The 22,616-nt window shown below is 32.7% G+C and overlaps 1 pseudogene; it reads right to left on the bottom strand.

Annotated features, from left to right (window-relative positions):
* Positions 1–1,268: 1,268 nt before the first annotated feature.
* Positions 1,269–16,030, bottom strand: LOC149574713 (solute carrier family 40 member 1-like; annotated as a pseudogene).
* Between the last annotated feature and the right edge of the window lie 6,586 nt (positions 16,031–22,616).

The following is a 22,616-nucleotide window of genomic DNA, read 5'->3' on the forward strand; positions in this document are numbered from 1 at the left end:
TATATTATCTGTATTACTTCTATTCATATGAGAGAATTATGCTAAAGAATATGTGGTATCACCGTATGGGAACACATCAAAACTAGATCCAAAACATGGTAGCACAGTACTGACTAGTTTTTCTCCAAAGACTGGAACCAACCTTACAATGAGGAAAAGAAAAGAAGATATAGGAGAAGAGTTAATTATTAGATCTAATCAAAGCATGACATCTATCCACTTAGAAAACCTTCTCAATAGGTTCAAACAACTCTCTAATCTCTCCCCTCAACTAGTGAATAAAATATTCATCATTAGGCCTCTACAAGCACAAAATATCTCAAATATCTAATTTAACAAGTAACTGATTTCATGCCTGATCTTTACCCATGGTAAAAATGAAAATTAGTTTAAAAATGACTTCTAAAAGCCAAGAAAACCATTTAGAATCAATTTTCTTCACATCCAGACTTCACCAAGCCTTCATATCTGCCTTTTATTTGATCCTGATGCTTCATGCTAACTTTTTTCTCATTCCACTAAGAATGCCTTAGAAATTACAAATTGGTCTATAGACTAAACCAATGAAGACTTCTGCATAATCTGAACACAAATTTTGAAAATTTAGATTCTCCCAGTTCTGATAGTATATTATAAGGCCTATTTTGGACAAAAAATGCCCCCCTGATAGCAGTTTGAAAAATTGGGCTTGGACAATGGCATAGCTTTAAAAAATGAAAATTTTAAAAAATTATATAGTCAAAACTATATAAAACTTCAAAATGATTCAAATGTTTCATTGACAGCTTTATTAATGTGGGTGTCTTGTATTGATCATGGATCTTCCCATGCTACCTGCCATCCTTTGCTATGTGTAGCCATCTGTTAGAAGCATGCATTTCCCTCTGCAACTCACATGGATTCTCACTACCTACAAATCTGAGCACTCCTATTGTGAATGCTCCTACTACAACCTCTTTCCATTGGCTGTAGAATTTGCTCAAACTTATTAAAAGACACTTTCTTTACTTAATAACACAACTTCCTCTATTTTTTTATTCAAAGTGGGAATGACATGATACAGAGAAGACAAAAGCCAATATTCCAAGACAATAGAAAATAAATTCCAAAGAACTAGACAAATGGCAGATGTTGCCATAGATGCATAACTCATAATAAATCTAGCAGCAACAGGTGCTAACAACTTGCAGATGAGGTCGATTCGATGCATGACTGCATTGATTTGAGTGAGAAGGTCTGGTGACTATCCTTCAAATATCACTAAAACCCTACATTTTTTGCACCACAGAAAGATCAAACATCCATAATCCCAAATGAGATGTAGCTACTCCTCCCATCAACATCCAAGCTAACACTAGTTCATTTTTAACCCAAATGGAAGCCATACATATTGTCAGAATGCTCCACTAAGTCCAAATAGACCAAAATCCTATGCGAAGTGATTTCAAATGAGAATGTACCATAGGATAGAGAAGTATTTCTGAAATACCAATAATAACACTCACTCCATGAGCAAGGGATATCACATATGTTAGGATGCCCTTCTATTTTAAAGCTACTATCATCAATGTACCAAAACTAAGCACAGTGAAGTGAAGCATAGCTAGGGAAAATCCTGCAAGCACTACATCTTGTTGGAAATAGACTAGCCATGCACCTATGATAGGAATGTGTAAAGATTTATTCAATAGCTTTCTTTGCCAACTTTTTGCTTCAAGTTTTTGCTAGAATGAAGTGTTTTCTTCATTGGAAGTTAAATGAACTATTCTCCTTTCCTTGCCTGAAAGATTGAGTGACTCATCGATCAAACTTTTTCTCCCCTTTCTCCTTCTCTATATTTCACATATCTATCTTGCATAGAGTGGGCCTTTGATGCATCTGCCCCTTCCTTTACATGAACCCTATATAACAAAACAATTGACATGATTGAATGGTGGTAGATGCAACTTAAACAAATATATTTTCTCAATATATCTATTTTGTGCATATTCAACAACCATGGAAATTTGGAATTTGTGAGACGTGACTGGGAATCCCTCCATTGATTTGTAACTAGAAAAAACATTTTCCTCCAAAGTGCCAGAATCTAAACTCCAAATATGGCTTCTAATGCTGATTTCTTGGCTATATTTACATTCCTACCAGTGTCATTGCTAAAGGACTCATCACCATTATTTTCTATGACTTGCATTTAAAACTCTGTATTCTCAATATAACATTCTGATTAAATAAAATTATTATCACTCATTTTAGCCCCTTTGAGATTTCCAAAATACCCTATCTGTAGTGCCTACCCCTAGGTCACATTTTTGTTATCATTGTCGAACTCTTTTAGGGCTAGTTTTATGTTGTTGGTTAGCATCATTGTTTTGAGATTATTAGATATTGTTTTAAATTTAGTTTATTATATGATGAGATTACTTGGTACTTTAAATTTCACTTATGCATAATGATTATTACATTATTTTCAGTTATTGATTAGTTAGGTGGTTTATTATCACATGTGTTTTCTTATGGATACTTACCCCATACTTGCATGTGTATGGTGTGCATGTTGTTTTTCTTTATGTATGACATGTCTGATGTGGTTAAGGAAGGGAGTTGTAGTCACTTGCTAGTCAGGATCTACATGATGCACCACTTCTTGCCATTTTTTATTTAGTTTAGTATATATTGTGTTTGTACATGCATGGTTTTCATGTAGGTTGCAAGTGCTGGGTATCGACTTCCCTGAATTGCCAGGATGAGCGTACCCTGTCACATTATCTCAATGGTAAGAGAGGGGAGATAAATTCTCAAGTCCAAATCCCAACCTATTAAGCCATTTGTCCTAATTGGAAATTAGGACAGGTATCTGAGTTGAGTACCCTCTGAATACGTTAGATGATGTAATTTGTGATATTAACCCTTTTGGTTTGATTTTGCATGTGTTTTGCTATGATGGGTTTTTGTATTTTATTTTACGAGTCTTTGATGTATTTTCTATTAATTAAGCCTAATTAAAAGATTTAATTTAATAGAAAATTAATATGATATTTCAATATTTATTTTATTTAATTAATTGAGAAATTAATTAAATTAAATAATTAAATTTGAAGATAAAAGTTATAATTTTAAAGTTGAAATGTGATAATATTTATTTAAATAAATAAATATTTATCAATTAAGTTTTGAAAATAAATGTAAAAGTGAAAAAAAATATTAAAATTATTAAAAGATTCTAGATTTCATGTGATTAAAATATAAATATATTAAGATAAGAACAAGTGGAATTATTAAAGTTAGTGCATGAGATTTAAAATTTAATAAATGAATAAATGAATAAAGTAAATATTAAATTAATTAATGTGCATTATTTTAATATTTGCTCACATAGGAGTTTACAAATTCTCGGGAGTTGTCATGTAGACAACACAGGAATTTTCACTCTAAGAATGCACAAGTTGTCTACACTTAGGAGTTAGCATATTAATTAAGCACATGGTGTCTACAACCTTATGGCTCATCTAGAAGGTTGGAAAAAGCTTGTGCTTAGTTGTCAACCCCTTCTGGTTGCTTCTAGAGACATTCTAAACATTTCCTAAGAGTTTTTTATAAGGAGGCACTCTTAGAAGCTTAGGAGGAGCATTTGGAGAGCGTTTCTGGAGGACTCAGGAACGTGGGAGAAGGAAGGAGCTTGCTCTGTAGTTTCTAAGGAGAAGCAAATTAGCATCAGAATTCGGGTAGATTCTTGTGATTTTACCCATGTTATTTCTGCTTCTTGCCCTTCCTGTCTTCATTGTGTCTACTAGATGACTGCTTTGATAATTCTTCTGATGAATGTTTAATTTAGATTTGCATGTTGATTCTCTCCTTGTGTGAAGAAATCAATAGAAAACTCATTTAGTAAACCCTAGTTCCAATTAGGAAAGAAACTAAATCTTAATCGGGTTTGGGTTCGAATTTATATTGTGAAATTAGATAGACAAGATTTGAAATTAAAATAAAAATTCTACATTAAAATTTATAGTCAAACCTATTAGAGGCATTAATGGACATATTTGGAGAACAGTTATTTTAAAAAGAAGGCTTTTCACTTATAAATTTGAGATGCCCTTTTTGTTTAAGAGCTATATGTCCTCTTTTTAAATATATGGATCTACATATATATATATATATACATACATACATACATACATACATACATACATACATACATACATACATGATAAAAAATGTTGTAGTGCTTAATAAATCTCTACATATATATATATATATATATATATATATATATATATATATATATATGTATGTATATATATGTATGTATGTATATATATATGTATGTATATATATATATGTATGTATATATATATGTGTATATATATATGTGTGTGTATATATATATATGTGTGTGTATATATATATATATGTATATATATGTATATATATGTTATATGTATATATATATATATATATATGTATATATATATATACATACATACATACATACATACATACATACATACATACATACATGATAAAAAATGTTGTAGTGCTTAATAAATCTCTACATATATATATATATATATATATTGAAACACTTATTATTAAATCGTAGAGAAAACTATATATATAAAATTCGAATTGGATTATTTGAAAATGCGATATCGCTTTTGAGTAGCGTTTATAATAAATAAAAATAAAATATGCATATGTGGGAGGGGATTCACCCCATCCCCACCTTCCTTATTAACTCCCACTAGCGGTCGCCTGTACCCGCTGACATAGGTATTGCGACTGCCGTCATAGGCCCTGCGTCAGAGGGTAGGGCTGCACGACCTTCCTAACATACTGGCTAGTGATTTAAAATCGCATAGAAAACTTTTAATGGCCAACGATAATGAATTGCTTAAAACATTTTTTATTATTTTTTTTAAATTTTAATGTATGTTTACTATAGTTTCAATTTGCTTCTTCATTGTCAATTAGTAATTTATTAATATATTTTAATTATATGGAATATTAATTAAAGAAGGTATGAAAGGTTTATGGTTTGGGTATTAATACGTGGTAATTTATTAAAATGTCAATGTGTTATATATATATATATATATATATATATATATATATATATATATGCGTTAACCAATTTTAATGTTATAATAAGGTTTTAGCATTATATGATTTAATATATATTTGTTAGACATGCTTTATCATTTGTTAACTTAAACATTGGTGTGATGATATTTAGTCAATTTTTAATTAATAAAATTATTGTAATTTTATTAGTTATTAATGACTGATATTAATGAGTTATTATTATTATGAATAATTCAATTAAGTGATTCAGATTATGGTAATATTTAGTCGAGTTTTAATTGAATTATTATTATCATAATTTAGTTTGGCAAATTATATGTTTCATTAATTGTAAATTAATTAAGATTAATTAATAAAGAGGTTGATAAATAAGTTTGAAAATTATTGTAATATATAGATGTTAATAATTAATGTTAAGTATAGTTTATTAATTTAATAATGATTTGTTAATTATTATTAAATTGAAAAGAGATATAAGTATCTATTTAAAATGAGGATGAATCTGGTTTTATACATTTAGTAATAAGATCATTAACATAACTTGTTATTAATTATCAATAGTATATTTTAAAATTATTAAGTTATGCGATAGAGTCTTAATTGAAATGATTATCGATAATATGGATTTGTTAAGGAAATATTAGTATTCACTGAAAAATGATGAAGGTGGTCATTATAGATTTATTAATAAGATTTGCAATATAGCTTGTTATTAAATATTAACAAGTTATTATTATTGAACTATGAATATGAATATTTGTGTATTGGATTATGGTTGACTTTTAACGTGCAAATTATAGCTAGTTATTAATTGGGTTGTTGATATGGATATGTAACTATTAATTAAATTAATTAATTAGAGTTGGTTAAATTTAATTAGTAATTAAGTTAGGTAATAGAGTTCAAATTGATATATGCTAATATCGATTCTTCTAGCGAAGTTGTAAAGCATTTACATCGAAGTTGATAAGTCGTATTCTAGTGACTTGAATAATGACCTTAGGTATTTTAATGGTTGTTAGTGATGATTTAAGAGACTTAAGTTTTAGTGATATTTAATTAAGTTTTAATTAAGTATTATTAGAATAGATTGTGTACCTATGTTAATTGATTGATTAAATTGATCATTTTAATAAAGTTATAATCTTCTTATTCGAAGACTAGTAACTGGCTTTCTTATAATTTAAAATGAATAATGATCCTTTGATTATGTTGAAAAGTTGAATTAATGATAAGGAAAAGTTATTCAATTAGTAACTTTGATCTTAGCAAAATAAGGCGAATGATTTTATTAAATGTCAAATGATTTAGTGAGTAAATATTTATCCTTAAGTTATTCTTAGAATGTTATTTTAAATAATGGAAGGATAATGTTATCGAGGGAACAAATGGGCTGACTTGTAGGTCAAATGATTAATCTTATATACTCGAAGTATACTTGCAATCAGAAACTAAGAACCTCTACACTTAATTCAACTATGTGATTTTAGCAAAACCAAAACATGTGTTTGCATTGTGTTTTCTCTATGCTTCTTGTTTTGGGTTTTGGGTTGACTAGTGTTGACTAGTTATAGGATATCTACCAGAGGCTTGGGAGTTTTATGATTGTGATGGCATGTTGATGTTATTTGGTCTCGATCCTTATAAACCCAACCATGGTTATGTGATGGAATGCTCTATGAGATGTTTGTATTTACTAATTGTTATTGCTCATCATTCTTCTTGTGAGAAGCTAAGATTCTTATGCATGAGACATTTCACTCTACCATTTTTGAGTCATCGATAAGTTATCCTTGGATTACTTTCTAGTCGCTATGATGGGACTGAAGTGTTGATTTATTTCTTAATGATGTCATGTTCTGACATGTTTTAACTCAACCATTTTGGAGTCTTCGATCAGTATGATTTTGAGATATATTTTGGTTATTGAGAACCAATGGATACTTTTGATTATCAGTGATACCTTCAGTTTCCAATAGAGAACTATTGTGGTCATGATTTTCTATGGATTCTTTTTAGATGCTCATGGAGATTTGATGCTTTTATTGTGGATATTTGATGATTCTTATTGTGGATTATCTTTTGGTATTTATTTTCAGTCACTTGTATAGGACTAGGGTGATTTATGATTCCATGAGCTTAGGGTAGGTTATCTACTTGTAGTGTCGGGAAGTGGCTTGCAATGGGGGTTGGGGCCCTAAGTGGCTGCCAGGGTAACCCATTGTAAGTTTTGTTAATAAGTGATAACATTTACATGCTAAATGGGGATTAAATGAACCTAAAAAGATAATTATTTTATTCTCACCCATGCCTTGAGTGCTTGTACAAACTAGGATGGGAGTAGAGAGAATGCTTGGTTGTGACCTTGCATTCCATAGTATGCCTCGTTAGTATGAGAGGATACTAGTGGCCACATAAGGATTAGTAGGGACCCATGGAGTTGTAAGCTAATTGCCAGGGTAACTTCTACATGATATATGCGATGACACTTTTCCGCTTGCATAGTAGGTTTCCTACATGTCATTGTGTGCCTCTGGGAACTAGATGTCAGTTTTGTGATTGGAACCTTTGAGTTAGTTTACTTTTAGGATTTCTAGACTTAGAGAGTATTTATGCTATGTGGTTTTGATAATCTATTTGGGATTTGAGATTATCTCCTCAGCACGGTGGGAGTGGACCACTTAGGTTCCATGTGGTCAGGTGGTAGTGTTTTTTCACTCTTATCATTTGAGATCCATCCAAGACACTGTGGCTGGAGCATTCTTGGTTGGTATTTATCTTCATTCTATTCTTGGATCATTATGATAGATAATATACCTTATGATGGATGTATTTACTGGTATGTTTCTTATATTGATGATTTGCATATACTAGATAATGTTACCTTATGCTTTTCTTTACATGATTAGATTTCATGTGTACATGTTGTAGTATGTTAGATTACTTTATGCATGTGATGTAGTATGATTTAGGTGTGACATTCCTACCAGGTTAATACCGATGATCTCTTCAATGATTTGGAATGTTATGCATGCAGGGATGGCTAGGGCCCACGATGGTCTAATGATGCTATTTACAGTTGGGAGGAACTCTGCACTTAGTTATTTGTGTTTGTGATATATGGTTATCTTTTATGATGGATGTTTATATCTTTATGATGATGATGTATCATGTATTATGGTTTCATTTATGCTATTGCATCATGGATTAATATACGATGATGATGTACTTTATTTACATGGGTGTTTATTCTTTCAAGCTTTTCATACCTTGTGGCATGTACAATGGATGATTGAGCAATTAGAAATGTAATTTATGAACATTGGACTTTTCATTATTATTTTATGTGGATATAGTACTAGATGATATCATTAATAGTTAATTTAGATGTGATTCAATGTTAAGGGATCCATGAAGAATGTTATCCATTATGTATGTTATGTTTACTTTCAGTTGAATTGATGCTAATGCTTTCGTTACTATGTATAAGTTGTGAATGGTTTATCTTTCATGTTAAAAAAAAAAAAATTGTTTGGAAAACTTAGTGAAACTTTAGGTTAATTATTTGGATCCCTTGGCAAGGCATTACACTATTAGTATGATGAGATCAGTCAGGCCCCAAAGTGGGTCTAGCTAAAAAAAAATTTCATTTCTAGACAACTAAAATGCTGAATTGATCTATTGATCATTTTGAACTGATTAGAATCAAATTCGATCAATAATTAGACATTAAAAACTCATTTTATCCTTTATCTGCAAACTGTGAATTTTTTGCACTAGGAGGTCCTTTGATTGGCCTTAAAAACTTACCCAAACACCTGTCCGGGCTTTGAAATCAAATATGTTGATTCTTTTCTTTGCATACTTTTACCCTATTGAATCTCATCCTATGATGAATTTGAGGTCAAAAGATATTCACTATCAAAGTTGACCTTTCAGAACTTCTTGCAAGAAAACATGTCAAAAAAGACTAAATTGCATTCGAATTTGGCATCGAAAACTAGGCAAATTGACACTTGGGAAGATAAAAATGGGGCACTGGTTCTCTATCATGAGGATAGTATGAATCTAGGATTTGGGCTCATGATAAATAATTGGGCACAAATGGCAAGCGGTCAAAGTAGGCTACTTGGATTTTGTAGATTGAAAACACTATCAAAAGGTGATTTTTGCAAATGGAATTGATTTGCAAAAGTGTGCAAACGGATTCGTCATGACCTAAAAATTGGCATACTTAAAGTATTTTTGGATTAAAAAATAGTGGTGCAATCCATTTGACCTCACCTATCACAGATCTTGAGTTGTAACATCACGAATAGGGGTAACAAAAAAATCTGCAAATGCTGACACCAGTAAAAGATAGAAATCGTGTTTGGAATCGCATTCGAAAACTAACCAAACGAATTCATCAAGATTTAAAAATTGAAACATAAAAATTCTCTGACGTCTACAATGCAACACAAAAGGAGATTTCACATTTCAGTCAACTGGGTGAAAATTATAGTACGTCAAACAGGGCTTCCCAAAATTTTGAATTAATTGCAAAAGCATGAAAGCAATAAACAACCAACTTTGAGGGATTTAAAACCTAGTCAAACAGACTTGAAATGACTCAAAAAATGAAACATAGGTTCTCAAATATGGACACTAAACACTCCCAAAGTGAAAAGTCTTGAAATTTTTTTGGCTGTGAGATATTCGATTGTAAACATGCCCTCCTGTCACTGTTTGACTCAGGGTAAAAATGTAGATTTAACAATTGCTCAAAACGAGATCTTATAGAATAGCTCAAAATGGAAATTTATCACTATGGAACAAGTAGGTGCACTAAATGAAAGGTTCTAGAAGCCTTAAACACCTCTTAGGCCTTAGACTGATAGTCGGGTACATAAGCATCAAAAAGTGTTTATAGGGCTTAAATTTCTCAACGGTGCTCAAAATCAAGGCTACAATTTTGAGTGCCAACAGTGGCTCTTTTTGGGGATGCATGTCCCTTGCAAGCTTGGCAAGCACTCAAATCTTTGGGAGAAGCAGACCACACACCTAATAGCAAAAACTTCTCGAATAACTTTATTGAAAGCAAGGAAACAACTACTCCTACTATGTACAAATGATGGCCTTTGGGCACCAAAAAGTTTTCAAAACTTCTTACCTCTATCATATGCCTAATTTTCATTTACATTCTCCTAAGATAAACTGAAATTCTCTTTCCCATTTATTCTACCCGGCACATCAGCACTTTCAATCATTTCATTAGGCAAAACAAAACTCTCATCATCTTCATAGTGTGTATAAAAATCAGACATACTTTCTTCATCTTGCCCACTATGAAAAAATGAATCACCATGATCATAACAATTGATATCAAACTGAAACTGATCACTACTAACTATAAACACAAAGTTCTCATATTCAACTTCATTCAACGAGTTACATGGATCAAATTATAACTCACCTTGTGCCTCCGGGTGTGAAGAGTATGTAGAATTTGATTTCTCCTCATTTGCAATATTAGTACTCCGTAAATTAGATTGAACATATGTTGCATCTTCTTCACATTCTAAGAAATGATTAGACCCCAAATCATAAGAATTATCATGAAATTGTATGTTCACCATATGCTGATCCGTATTGGATTTTCCCTCAAATAACTCACTAGGATAAACCATTTCATTAGTATTACTTTTCTCAACACATGAGCTATCTAAATTTACCTCGGCCTCATGAAAATAAAAAGATAATGAACTAGCAACAGACCTCATCCCTACATCTTCATTCTCAACATAGAATTTGTCACGTGTATTGATATACAAACTACCATCACATACATGTCCCAAACTTGACATAGCATATTCTGAAACTGTATCTTCTTCAGCATCAAATTTAGGGGAAATGACTTCACCACATGAATTTGCATAATGTGTCTAAACACAAGCATCCTTAGATTGGTTAGCATACCTTTCAAAATCATGAGCCAACAAGTTGGAAATCTCATCAACACTTAACAAGATTTTACTACTAGTTTCTTCTCCTTTCCTAAGATCATTATCTGGATGGCTTGGCACATTTATAACAAAAAATCTGTTAGTAACTGAGCATAAAAAATCAGAATTATGATCATCCCATACATCTTCTTTTTCAGACAATACCTCAACAACCAACATTGTAACACATTCACATTCATCACTAGAAGAAGGACTACTAATATTGTCACATATTTCTTCTTCTTGATAATCATCATCATAAAAATATGAATCAACATTATGTATACTATTAGACTACTGATTACTATTCTCTAATTCATAAAACTGAGACTCTTCATTTTCCATATCATCTTCAACGGATTCATTATGTTCATTAATATTAGACTCATTAGCCTTCAAATCACTTTCAACCTCCATGATAAAATCTTGGATTTCACACATTTCTTATCTAATCTTATCTTGGCTAGCCAATCAACCGAATGTGGCATAAAAACTTCTAAGAGTACCATTGGCCATGAAGACTCCTCAAGTCTAAAAATTTTGTCAAGATTCATAACTACTGATTTGAACTTCATATAAATTTGAAATCTAGTAAGACCCTTAATATCACCAATTGTATTTCTTAACATTAAGATAATCTTATCATGAATCTTTCTTTTTAATCTAGCAATATTTGCATGAACACTTTCAAGAGTCGGCACATCACTTTCAGACCTAGACTCAGAATCCATCTTATAAACTTTTAAAACTCCTACCTCCTTTTCTTAGTGCTTAAACCACTAGATGGAGGCAACCATTTTTAACAACTTTTGACTTCCATGAAAAGAAAACATGAAAACCAAAATAACTCAAGTGCTGATGCTAAACTTCAATCTGCTGATTTGGCACAGGTGCAAGACTAAAAATCCTTTACACCACTGATCAAACTTTGTAGAGTTTCCACCTTCTTTCAAGAGGATAAAGAGATCACCGTTGTGATTCACTTTTGCACTTCAATTTCTTATAACATCAAATTGCAAACAACACTTTAAAACTTATCAAGAATTTAAAACTTCCTTTCCAAGAAACTATCAACAATTTTAGATCTACCCATACAACTAAAAGTCCTTTGAAATTTTGCAATGAAATCACCTAGGAACAAACTGGTATAGAGATTTGAGAGTCGCTACTCACACTTTGTGACAAATAAAACATAATTTATCACTTGACAAATCTAAACCAGACCTTCAATGTAGAAGAAACTTGCAGATCATTATCATCTTGAACAGAAACTACACTTTATAAATCAATTCTTGACTCTAGACTTTCTCAACAACACTTGTAAAGACTGAACTAATTGAAGATAGACTTATAATAGTCATAGAACACAATTTGCATTCAATTTCACAACATACTGCTATCCATGAATAAAGCTTAACTGGGGAACATAAAACATCAACAGAGAAAATGGTAAACACCTCACACAACCTTACTGTTGTAGCATATCCTTCTTTTTGTATTGAATCTTCTTCAAATTCTCAAGGTTTGTCTACCATTCAAATTCAATACAACTCCCCAACAGAGTCACCATTTTGTTGGTGTTTGAAAATGTTGGAAGTTTTTCAATTACCTCGATGAGAACCAAACATATCTAGGGGCAGCTAACTCCTATTTTCAACATGCCATTTTAGACACTGGGCCAACTATAAGGCTAGACCCTTCTTCTACTTCAGGCTCTGCAAGACCTAGGCAGGTGGACCTCAGATTCAATTGATATCATACCAATACAAAATATATCCGTGAATCTATTTACTGTAGATGAAAACCCCTTATATCTCCTAATAACTCATGAAATGACATAGATCTATAGTAGCTAAATGCAAATCTATGAATCTCGTAAGGTGAGTGAGGGTTAATTCTTTTCAGCCCACTATAAGACATGAACTATTGAATTGATTTTGATTAATAATTTTGAATTCAACAAAACCCCTAATATCCAGCAACATGAACAAGTGATCTTGGAAATGATCAGTGCCTTATCTATTAGGCAATTCCATGAATTAATCACATACATATAGATACCTGATACTTATTCATATATTCAGATATATGATCGATCCATTCACCTTGTAAATAGACATCCATGTTCAATTTGAATCTCATTCTTACATGATATCCTTCTCAATAAATTTGCAACCCTGTTGATTCCCTAAAGCATTTACATAACTTCTTGAGTCATAAGCAACAATAAAACAACATACAACCTTAAGGGACTGCAACTATGACCTAAGCTATATGTTCAAAGATCATAAAACATTGAAAATTCACTAAGACTGGAGACAAGAATTAGAATGAAACTAATGAAATTCTGGCTCCATTGTATTCATTTCCTTGAAACAATACAATCAAATGCATGCAATCAAAACATGAAAACACCTAACATGTCTGAACTATCTATATTATCTGCATTACTACTGTTCACATGAGAGAATTATGCTAAAGAATATGCAGTATCACAGTATGGGAACACATCAAAACTAGGTCCAAAACATGGTATCACACTACTGACTAGTTTTTCTCCTAAGACTGGAACCAACCTTACAATGAGGAAAAGAAAAGAAGATATAGGAGAAGAGTTAATTCTCAAATCTGATCAAAGCATAACATCTGTCCACTAGGAAAACTTTCTCAATAGGTTAAAACAACTCTCTAATCTCTCCCCTCAATTGGTGAATCAAATCTTCATCATTAGGCCTCTACAAGCACAAAGTATCTTAAATATCTGATTTAACAAGTAACTGATTTCATGCTTGATCTTTACCAATGGTAAAAATGAAAATCAGTTAAAAAATAACTTCTAAAAGCCAAGAAAACCATTTAGAATCAGTTTTCTTCACATCCAAACTTCACCAAGCCTTCATATCTTCCTTTTATTTGATCTTGATGCTTCATGCTGACTTTTGCTCATTCCATGAAGAATGCCTCAGAAATTACAAATTGGCCTATAGACTAAACTAGTGAAGACTTGTGCATAATTTGAAGAAAAATTTGGAAAATTCAAATTCTCCCAGTTCTGATGGTATATTATAAGGCCTATTTTGGACAAAAAATGCCCCCCTAATAGCAGTTTGAAAAATTAGGTCTGGACAGTGGCAAAGCTTTAAAAAATGAAAAATTAAAAAAATTATATAGTCAAAACTATATAAAACTTCAAAATGATTCAAATTTTTCATTTAAAATTTATATGTTTAAAACATCTGCTGAATTCTCAATTATGTTCAATATTCTCCTTATCCCTCCAATTTGAGGATGCCACTTATTTGCTTTCTACTAGCCACAACAACATTTGAGATTTTTTAATTAACTAATATTTTCATATTAATTATTTTTCTTAGTTCCTTCATCTCAATTTTCCTTGTTGTTCCCACGTGAATGATATTTTATTGATATCTCATTCTCATAGCCCTAGAAGCCCTTGCATTTTCATTTATGCCTATATGATGAACACTGCACTTTATGCTCTTATGAGCACTCATAAATTCAGAAGCCTTCAAAAAATTTTTTACAGCTTTACACTGGATGTGTCCTAGGAGATGTCTAAATTTTGGTTTATGCTCTCACAACCTGAGTGGAGCAGCGTAGGGCTTTGGAATTTGTCTTACAAGCATATGCTTGAAGCCTTTGTGTAGCGTCGAGAAGGCTTAACACTTCAACCTCCACTCATACGGTGCACACATTTTGAAAGTCAAAATTTTGTTGATCATCCCACTACCCTGGCTGACCACGGGCCCCACACACGAGCATTGCCTTTTGAAAAGGCTGTGTCTTTGAGACACTTAACTATCAAGTGCAATGTTATTTAAACATTACAAAAATTCTTATATCCCCAATGTGGGATAAATATTTTAGATGAACTGCAGATTCCATTGCCATCTCTTCATACCGTGAGTGTCTTTTTCTGGTTTGTGAGTGTGAATCCTTCTTTACTCATGGGTTTCTTGATGAATTGCATAGAGATTCAACTTTATGCTAACATGAGCTCTGTTGTGGATGTTTTCCCTTCAAAGTGTGGGCTTATGTTTTTCTTAAAGCCACTGGTTCCTTTTTTTTCATATGCCACTTGGGGTGTCTTTGTATATGGTTTGTGTCTTTGTCTTTGTTGGGTGCTTCCTCTTTGCTTCAACGTGGAAGGTTATGGTCTATGGAAATCCTCACTACCTACCATGGATTCTTTGACTGCTGCTCCAGGCACCTTCAATTAGTAGCCTCTCTTCTACCTTTGACTGTTTCATTCTTCTATGACAACTTTCTTAATGTGGGTGCCTTGTATTGATCATGGATCTTTCCATGCTGCCTACCATCCTTTGCTATGTGTAGCCATCTATTAGAAGCATGCATTTCCCTCTACAACTCACATGGATTCTCGCTGCTTGCAGATTTGAATACTCCTGCCATGAATGCTCCTACCACAACCTCTTGCCGTGGGCTGTAGAATTTTCTCAAACTTATTAAAAGACACTTTCTTTACTTCTTAACATAGAAGACAAAAGCCAATATTCCAAGACAACAGAAAATACATTCCAAAGAACTAGACAAATGGTAGATGTTGCCATAGATGCATAACTCATAATGAATCCAGTAGCAACAAGTGCTAACAACCTATAGCTAAGGTCGCTTTAATGCATGACTGCATTCATTTGAGTGAGAAGGTCTAGTGATTGTCCTTCAGATATCACTACAACCCTACATTTGTTGCACCATAGAAAGATCAAACATCCATAATCCCAAATGAGATGCAGCTACTCCTCCCATCAACATCCAAGCTAATACTAGTTCATTTTGAACCCAAATGGAAGCCAAAAATATTATTAGAATGCTCCACTGAGTCCAAATAGACCAAAGTCCTGTATGGAGTGATTTCAGACAAGAATGTACCATAGGATAGAGACGTATTTTTGAAATACCAATAATAGCACTCACTCCATTAGGAAGGGCTAGCACATATGTTAGGATAACCTATTTTAAAGCTATTGTCATTAGTGTACCAAAACTAAGCACATTGAAGTAAAGCATAGCAAGGGAAAAGCCTGCAAGCACTACATCCTGCTAGAAATAGACTAGCCATGTACCTATGATAGGAATGTGTAAAGATTTATGCAATAGCTTTCTTTACCAACTTTTTGCTTCAAGTTTTTGCTAGAATGAAGTGTTTTCTTCATTGGAAGTTAAATGAACTATTCTCGTTTCCCTACCTAAATGATTGAGTGACTCATCAGAAAAAACTTTTTCTCCCCTTTCTCCTTCTATGTATTTCACATGTCTATCTTGCACAAAGTGGGCCTTTGATGCATCTGCCCCTTCCTTTACATGAACCTTGGATACCAAAACAATCGACAAGATTGAATGGTGGCAGATGCAACTTAAACAAATATATTTTCTCAATATATCTATTTTGTGCATATTCAAAAACCATGGCAATTTTGGAATTTGTGACACATAACTGGGAATCCCTTCATTGATTTGTAACTAGAAAAAACATTTTCCTCTGAAGTGCCAGAATCTAAACTCCAAAGATGCCTTCTAATGCTGATTTCTTGGCTATATTTACATTCCTACCACTGTCATTACTAACGGACTCATCACCATGATTTTCTATGACTTTCATTAAAAACTCTATAGTCTCAATATAACATTTTGATTAAATAAAATTATTATGACTCATTTTAGCCCCTTTGAGATTTCCACAATACCCTATCAGTATGATGAGATTAGTCATGCCCCAAAGTGGGTTCAGCTAAAAAAAAAAATCATTTCTAGAAAACTAAAATGCTGAATTGATCTATTGATCATTTTGAATCGATTAGAATCAAATTCGATCAATAATCTGTCATTAAAACCTCATTTTATCCTTTATCTACAAACTGTGAATTTTTTGTGCTATGAGGTCCATTGACTGGCCTTAAAAATTGATCCAAACACCTATTCGAGGTTCAAAATTAAACATGCTAATTCTTTTCTCTGCATACTCTTACCCTATCAAATCTTGTCCTATGATGAGTTTGAGGTCAAAAGATATTCACTGTCAAAGTTGACCTTTCAGAACTTCCTACAAGAAAACATGTCAAAAAACACTAAATTACATTCGAATTTGGCTTCGAAAATTGGGCAAACTGACACTTGTAAGATGAAAACTAGGGCATTGGTTCTCTATCATGAGGAGAGTATGAATATGGGATTTGGGCTCATGATGAATAAATAGGTAGAAATGGAAAGCGGTCAAAGTAGGCTACTTGTATTTTGTCAAAAGGTGACTTTTTCAAATGGAATTGACCTGGAAAAGTGTGCAGACGGATTTGTCATGACCTAAAAATTGGCATATTTAAAGTATTTTTTGAGTACAACACAGTGGTACAATCATTTTGATCTCACCTATCATGGATTTTGAGTTATAACATCATGAACATGGGTACCAAACAAATTTGCAAATGCTTACACTGGTAAAAGATAGAAGTTGCATTTGGAATCACATTCGAAAACTAATCAAATGGATTCATCAAGATTTAAAAATTAAACATAATAAGTCTTTGACATCTACAATGAAAAACAAAAGGAAATTTCACAATTTTGTGAACTAAGTCAAAATTATAGTACGTCAAACGGGGCTTCCCAAAATTTTGAATTAATTGCAAAAGCATGAAAACAGTAAACTACCAACTTTGAGGGATTCAAAACCTAGTCAAACGGACTCGAAACATAGGTTCTCAGGTATGGTCACTAAACACTCCCAAAGAAAAATGTCTGGAAACATTTTTGGGTGCAAGATATTTGATTGCAAACATGCCCTCCTATTACTATTTGACTCTTAGAGTAAAAATGTAGATTTAACAATTGTTCAAAACAAGATCTTACAGAATAGCTCGAAATGGAAATTTATCACTCTGGAACAAGTAGATGTGCTAAATGAAAGGTGCTAGAAGCATTAAACACCTCTTAGGCCTTAGACTGACAGTTGGGTACATAGGCATCAAAAAGCATTTATAGGGCTTAAATTTCTCAACGATGCTCAAAATCAGTGCTACAATTTTGAGCACCAACAGTTACATTGTGAAGGAGCACCAATTCTAAAGTCACAATCAGTCTTAATTTACATTTCTTGAAGATATTAAATGATGGTTAGCACTTGTTTGCATGGAATGTTTTAGCCTTTTTTAGCCACTACTGCTAGAAATACTTGCAAATCTATAGAAGAAATTTGGCCAAATCTGCTATATGGGATGTGTTTATTCAAAATGTTTAAACCGTGCATAAATTTTAGGATTTGAGATGAAAATCAGAATGAAACTAAAATAATTTTCATATAGTATCTTCTAGTCTCGAATCATCCCTGGGTTACCCACCCTGGTTTTGCAAAGCCTAAAGACTAGAAAGCCACCCTTGGTTTTGTTGAAGTTGGGTCTAAATGATTTGAACATGTAATTTCTTATAGGAATTGGCTAATCCTTAGGTTATGTGATTAATATCAATTTGGTATTGAACTTTTGTTCTTTAGTATTTTTAAAACTCCAAAAAAATGATGACTCTACTGGGGAGTTGTCCAAAGCATCTGTAAAAAGTACTATAGTTTTTTTGGTACTGTTGTGTACATGGGTGTCAGATTGTTTAGTTTTGCCTATGGTTATAAGTGGATGTTTTAGTGACAAACTTTGAGAATTTAGAAAGAAAGAAAAACCCAAATGCCACAAAGATACACTAACATATCCAACCTTTCCAAGTGTCTTATCTAACAAGCAAGAGTTGCAGTCTTACAATCTTGGTAATTGGTCCATCTATGTCAAATATTTCTATTTCTATCTATGTTTTTCCTCAAACTTAGGAATAATTGTAATTGTTTATTTTTCCAAGAAAAGGGTGGTGACTCAGTCAAGGTTTTGAAGCTAGTGCTTATTTAGTATATAGTGAAATGGCTGAAAAAAGAAAAAACACAAGAGCTTATGCAAGAGCCCATCTTGATGAACCAATGTATATTGATTTACCTAAAGGTGGTAGGAAGAACATAAATAAGAAAAGGATAGATCCAAATCCCACCTAGAAACTCAAAGGTAGTTAATCAGTTAATTCCTAGTATCAACCAGTGATAGGGAGGGAGTCTTCTTCACTCAACTCTAAATCAGAAACCACAAGACTCCTAGGAGGGATATTTACTACCCTAGTACCAGATGAAAGAACATATCAAGATAAGGATATCTCACCAATAGGGAATATATCCCCTAGACCAGGTCTCATAGTTGAAATGCATCGTAGGTTAGGATTCAAGAGTTCTTTTGGAGATCCTTCTAATCCTAAAATCGTCCCATGTACAAAACTAAATCTTATAGATCTGGATGACCCTGTTGACTCAGAAACTACTTTTGTAGATCATGTAGAAGTACAATCAGAGATAGGATTTGTAAAGAAATGAGTTGCTAAGGAAGAAGCTAAGTGCATTCATCTTGAAAAAGAGAAGAAAAAAGCCACCTTGGATGCTATAATAGAAAGAGATACTCTACTAGGAAGGATGGCTACCTTGAAAGAATAGAATAAAAAGTTAGAAGAGAAAACTAAAACTCTCCATATTGATGTTTTTGGAGATGTAGACAGTTTGAGAGCTAGAGTTCAAGAACAAGAAAAATGCCTATATCAAAAGCAAGGACCAATTATTGCTTAAGTCTAAGACTATAAACCTGTAAAAGTAAATCCTAAAGAACCCATTGTGAAATTTACAGAAAAAGGAAAGGGTAAAGCTATAGGAGTCTAAGTAAATGAACCTTAAACTCAACTAAGAAAACCCATAAAAGCTTCCATGTCAAAACTAGATGTATATCTAGAGAAGGCTAGAACAGAGAAGGAAGTTCTTGCAAAAGAGCTTGAGAAGGTGGAAAATGAAGCTCAAGCTATAGAAACTAGGAGAAAAATTCAGTTTATTAAGTCTAATTATGCATTAGACTCATGGCCAAATTTATCCACCCCAACTTCAATTTCTATACCTCCTTATGGACCAGTAGTTTGAGTTCAGGGAATATCTCAGTCTGCTCTTGCCTCATCATCCACCACTTATACTTAAGCCAAATTATCCAATGTCAACAATCCCAAAGTGTTCCTATAAACCAAGCAAATATAGTAATCACCTCAAATTTTCCTTGTTTCTAGAAGAAACTTGTATACATGGAAAAGTATAGACAAATATCATTTGTAGATATTCCTAGTGCTCCACATTCCATATCTTTTGATTTAAGAGATAAAATGGTTAAGTTTTTTGGAAATAATGTTGTTACTGGTGAAATTTTTTTGAGAGTTTTCATAGACATGTTAAATGATTATGAAGTTGAACATGAGGATGTGGTCATGAAGTTGTTTGTTCATTCACTAACTGAGGATGCAAGGGATTGGTTCAAAAGGTTACCTAATTACAGTATTACCTCTTGGAGTGACTTGGAAAAATAGTTCAAGGAGCAATATGGAGACAACACTAATGCAAGTTTCACGCTAAATGAATTCAATAACATCAAGAAGAATCCTAATGAGTCCACATTTGATTTCAATGTAAGATTCTAGAAAGGTATGTATGAACTGTTTCAAGTTATGAGGTTAAACAAGGGTGTTTGTTTTACAACATATTTTAATGTTTTTAAAAGAAAAATGGCTTATCAATTGAGGGATAAGGATCCTAAAAATTTAAAGGATTCCTATGAGGTTGCAGTATATATAAAGAATAATTGGAAGGCATCTGGAAAGTTGGGTAGGCGAGATGAACCAAAACTTTTTAATCCCAAGAATAACAACAAAAGGGAGGTTGATAAAACTCCTGTAGGAAAGAAGCGAGAAGAACCTACAATAGGCCAAGTGTTGGAATTGCTAAAAAAGATGAATCCTACTAGTTTCAATAAGCCAAATGTTGCTCATAAAATCCCTATGAACAATAACAATTTCAATAGACAACCTAGAATGCAGAATTACCCTTATACCACCCAATGGAAGGATGGCAAACCAATCCCTAACCAGACTCAAAATGTGAAAGCTAAGGGTACACCAAATCCTCTACAAAGAAGTTCAGTAAATATGAATGATAATGTGCCACGGTGTATTATTTGTCAATCACCTCACTCAACAGAATATTGTGCAATTTCTCAATCATTTGCTTCTAATCACAGTTTAAAAACTGAGGAGGAGGAAGAGGAAAAGAGTCATGATGATGTAAGTTGTAATATGGTAAGCATGTGTAGTGACTATGTTGATTCTAATTTAGAAGAAGTAAAAAGTGATCTGGAGAATAAAAAATTTTCTTATCAATTATATCATCAACAAGTTTTTTCAGATAATAAAGTCTATGATGAAGATTAGGTATGTGTTACATCTTTTGAAATTGGTTATGTAAGTTTAAGAATGCCTTCCAAAGAAGCAATTGATAGGATCACTACAGAAATCATCTCCCAAGTACATAGCAATTATAATTTGAGAAACATAACCGTTAACAATGAAATCGGGAAGCCTTCTGGTATATTCATAAAAGATATCACACATAAGATGAAAGATGGAGACAAGAAGGCTAGTGCAAAGATAGTCAAGGTTAAAGATGTTAAAACTAAGAAGTGGGAACCCAAGAAGAAACTGCAATTCCAAGCTAATGAGACAACAAAAAAAATTGTGCAAGAGAAGGGGTGATAATTCCAAGCAAATAATAATCCTTGTTGCTCAGAAGGCTCCTACTCCAAGTATGATCATTAAACCCACTGAGTCTGAGCCAATTGATATGATATCTATGTTGTCCCAAATCATTGTTAAGGTACCTTTTCCTGAGCTCTTTAGAATTGAAGAGCATAAGAGTAAAGCCTTGTCATGGTAGGGAGGGATAGGAAATATTAATAACAATTTAGAACAAAATGTTACCCAACAGACCCCGTTAGTAATAGAAGATAGTGGTATCATGTCCCAAATTCCCCAATTTTTCTTGGATGATTCATCGGTAGCATACATAGAAGATATTGACCCATTTTTTCTCAGTCAAATTATAAAAGGAAAGACACTTAAAAATTGCATGATAGACTCAGGAGCCTCTAACAACATAATGTATTTCAAAGTAATGGAAGCCTTGGGGTTGAAAGTAGACACTAAACAAGATAGATGTAGAGGTATGGATGTTAAGGAAGTCCTAGTCATAGGTACTATAAATGCTTTGCCATTTAAACTAGCTGCATATCCTGAGGTAGAGTTGACCATGTCAATCTTGTAGTTGATATACCTCCACACTATGGAATGTTGCTTTCTAGAAAATTGAGTGTTGCTATTGGAGGTAGCCTATAGTGTGACTTAACTTATGTAACTTTTCACATAGATGATAAGGATGTTAAAGTAAATAGAGAGACAAGGGTTAGTCATATCTTGGGTGAACAAATTGACAAAGATTCTACTTGCTTTTTAGATAGTGGTGTGAATGCATTCAGAGCTGAATTGATTATCCAAGAATTTGAGAATTTGTTTTTTGTTATTGAACATGAAGTTGAGTGTTGTACAGACTCAACAATATTATGGACAATT

The sequence above is a fragment of the Cupressus sempervirens genome, chromosome 2, assembly GCF_028749045.1.
Source record: "Cupressus sempervirens isolate cs-2001-9-10 chromosome 2, ASM2874904v1, whole genome shotgun sequence".
NCBI classification, from domain to species: Eukaryota; Viridiplantae; Streptophyta; class Pinopsida; order Cupressales; family Cupressaceae; genus Cupressus; species Cupressus sempervirens.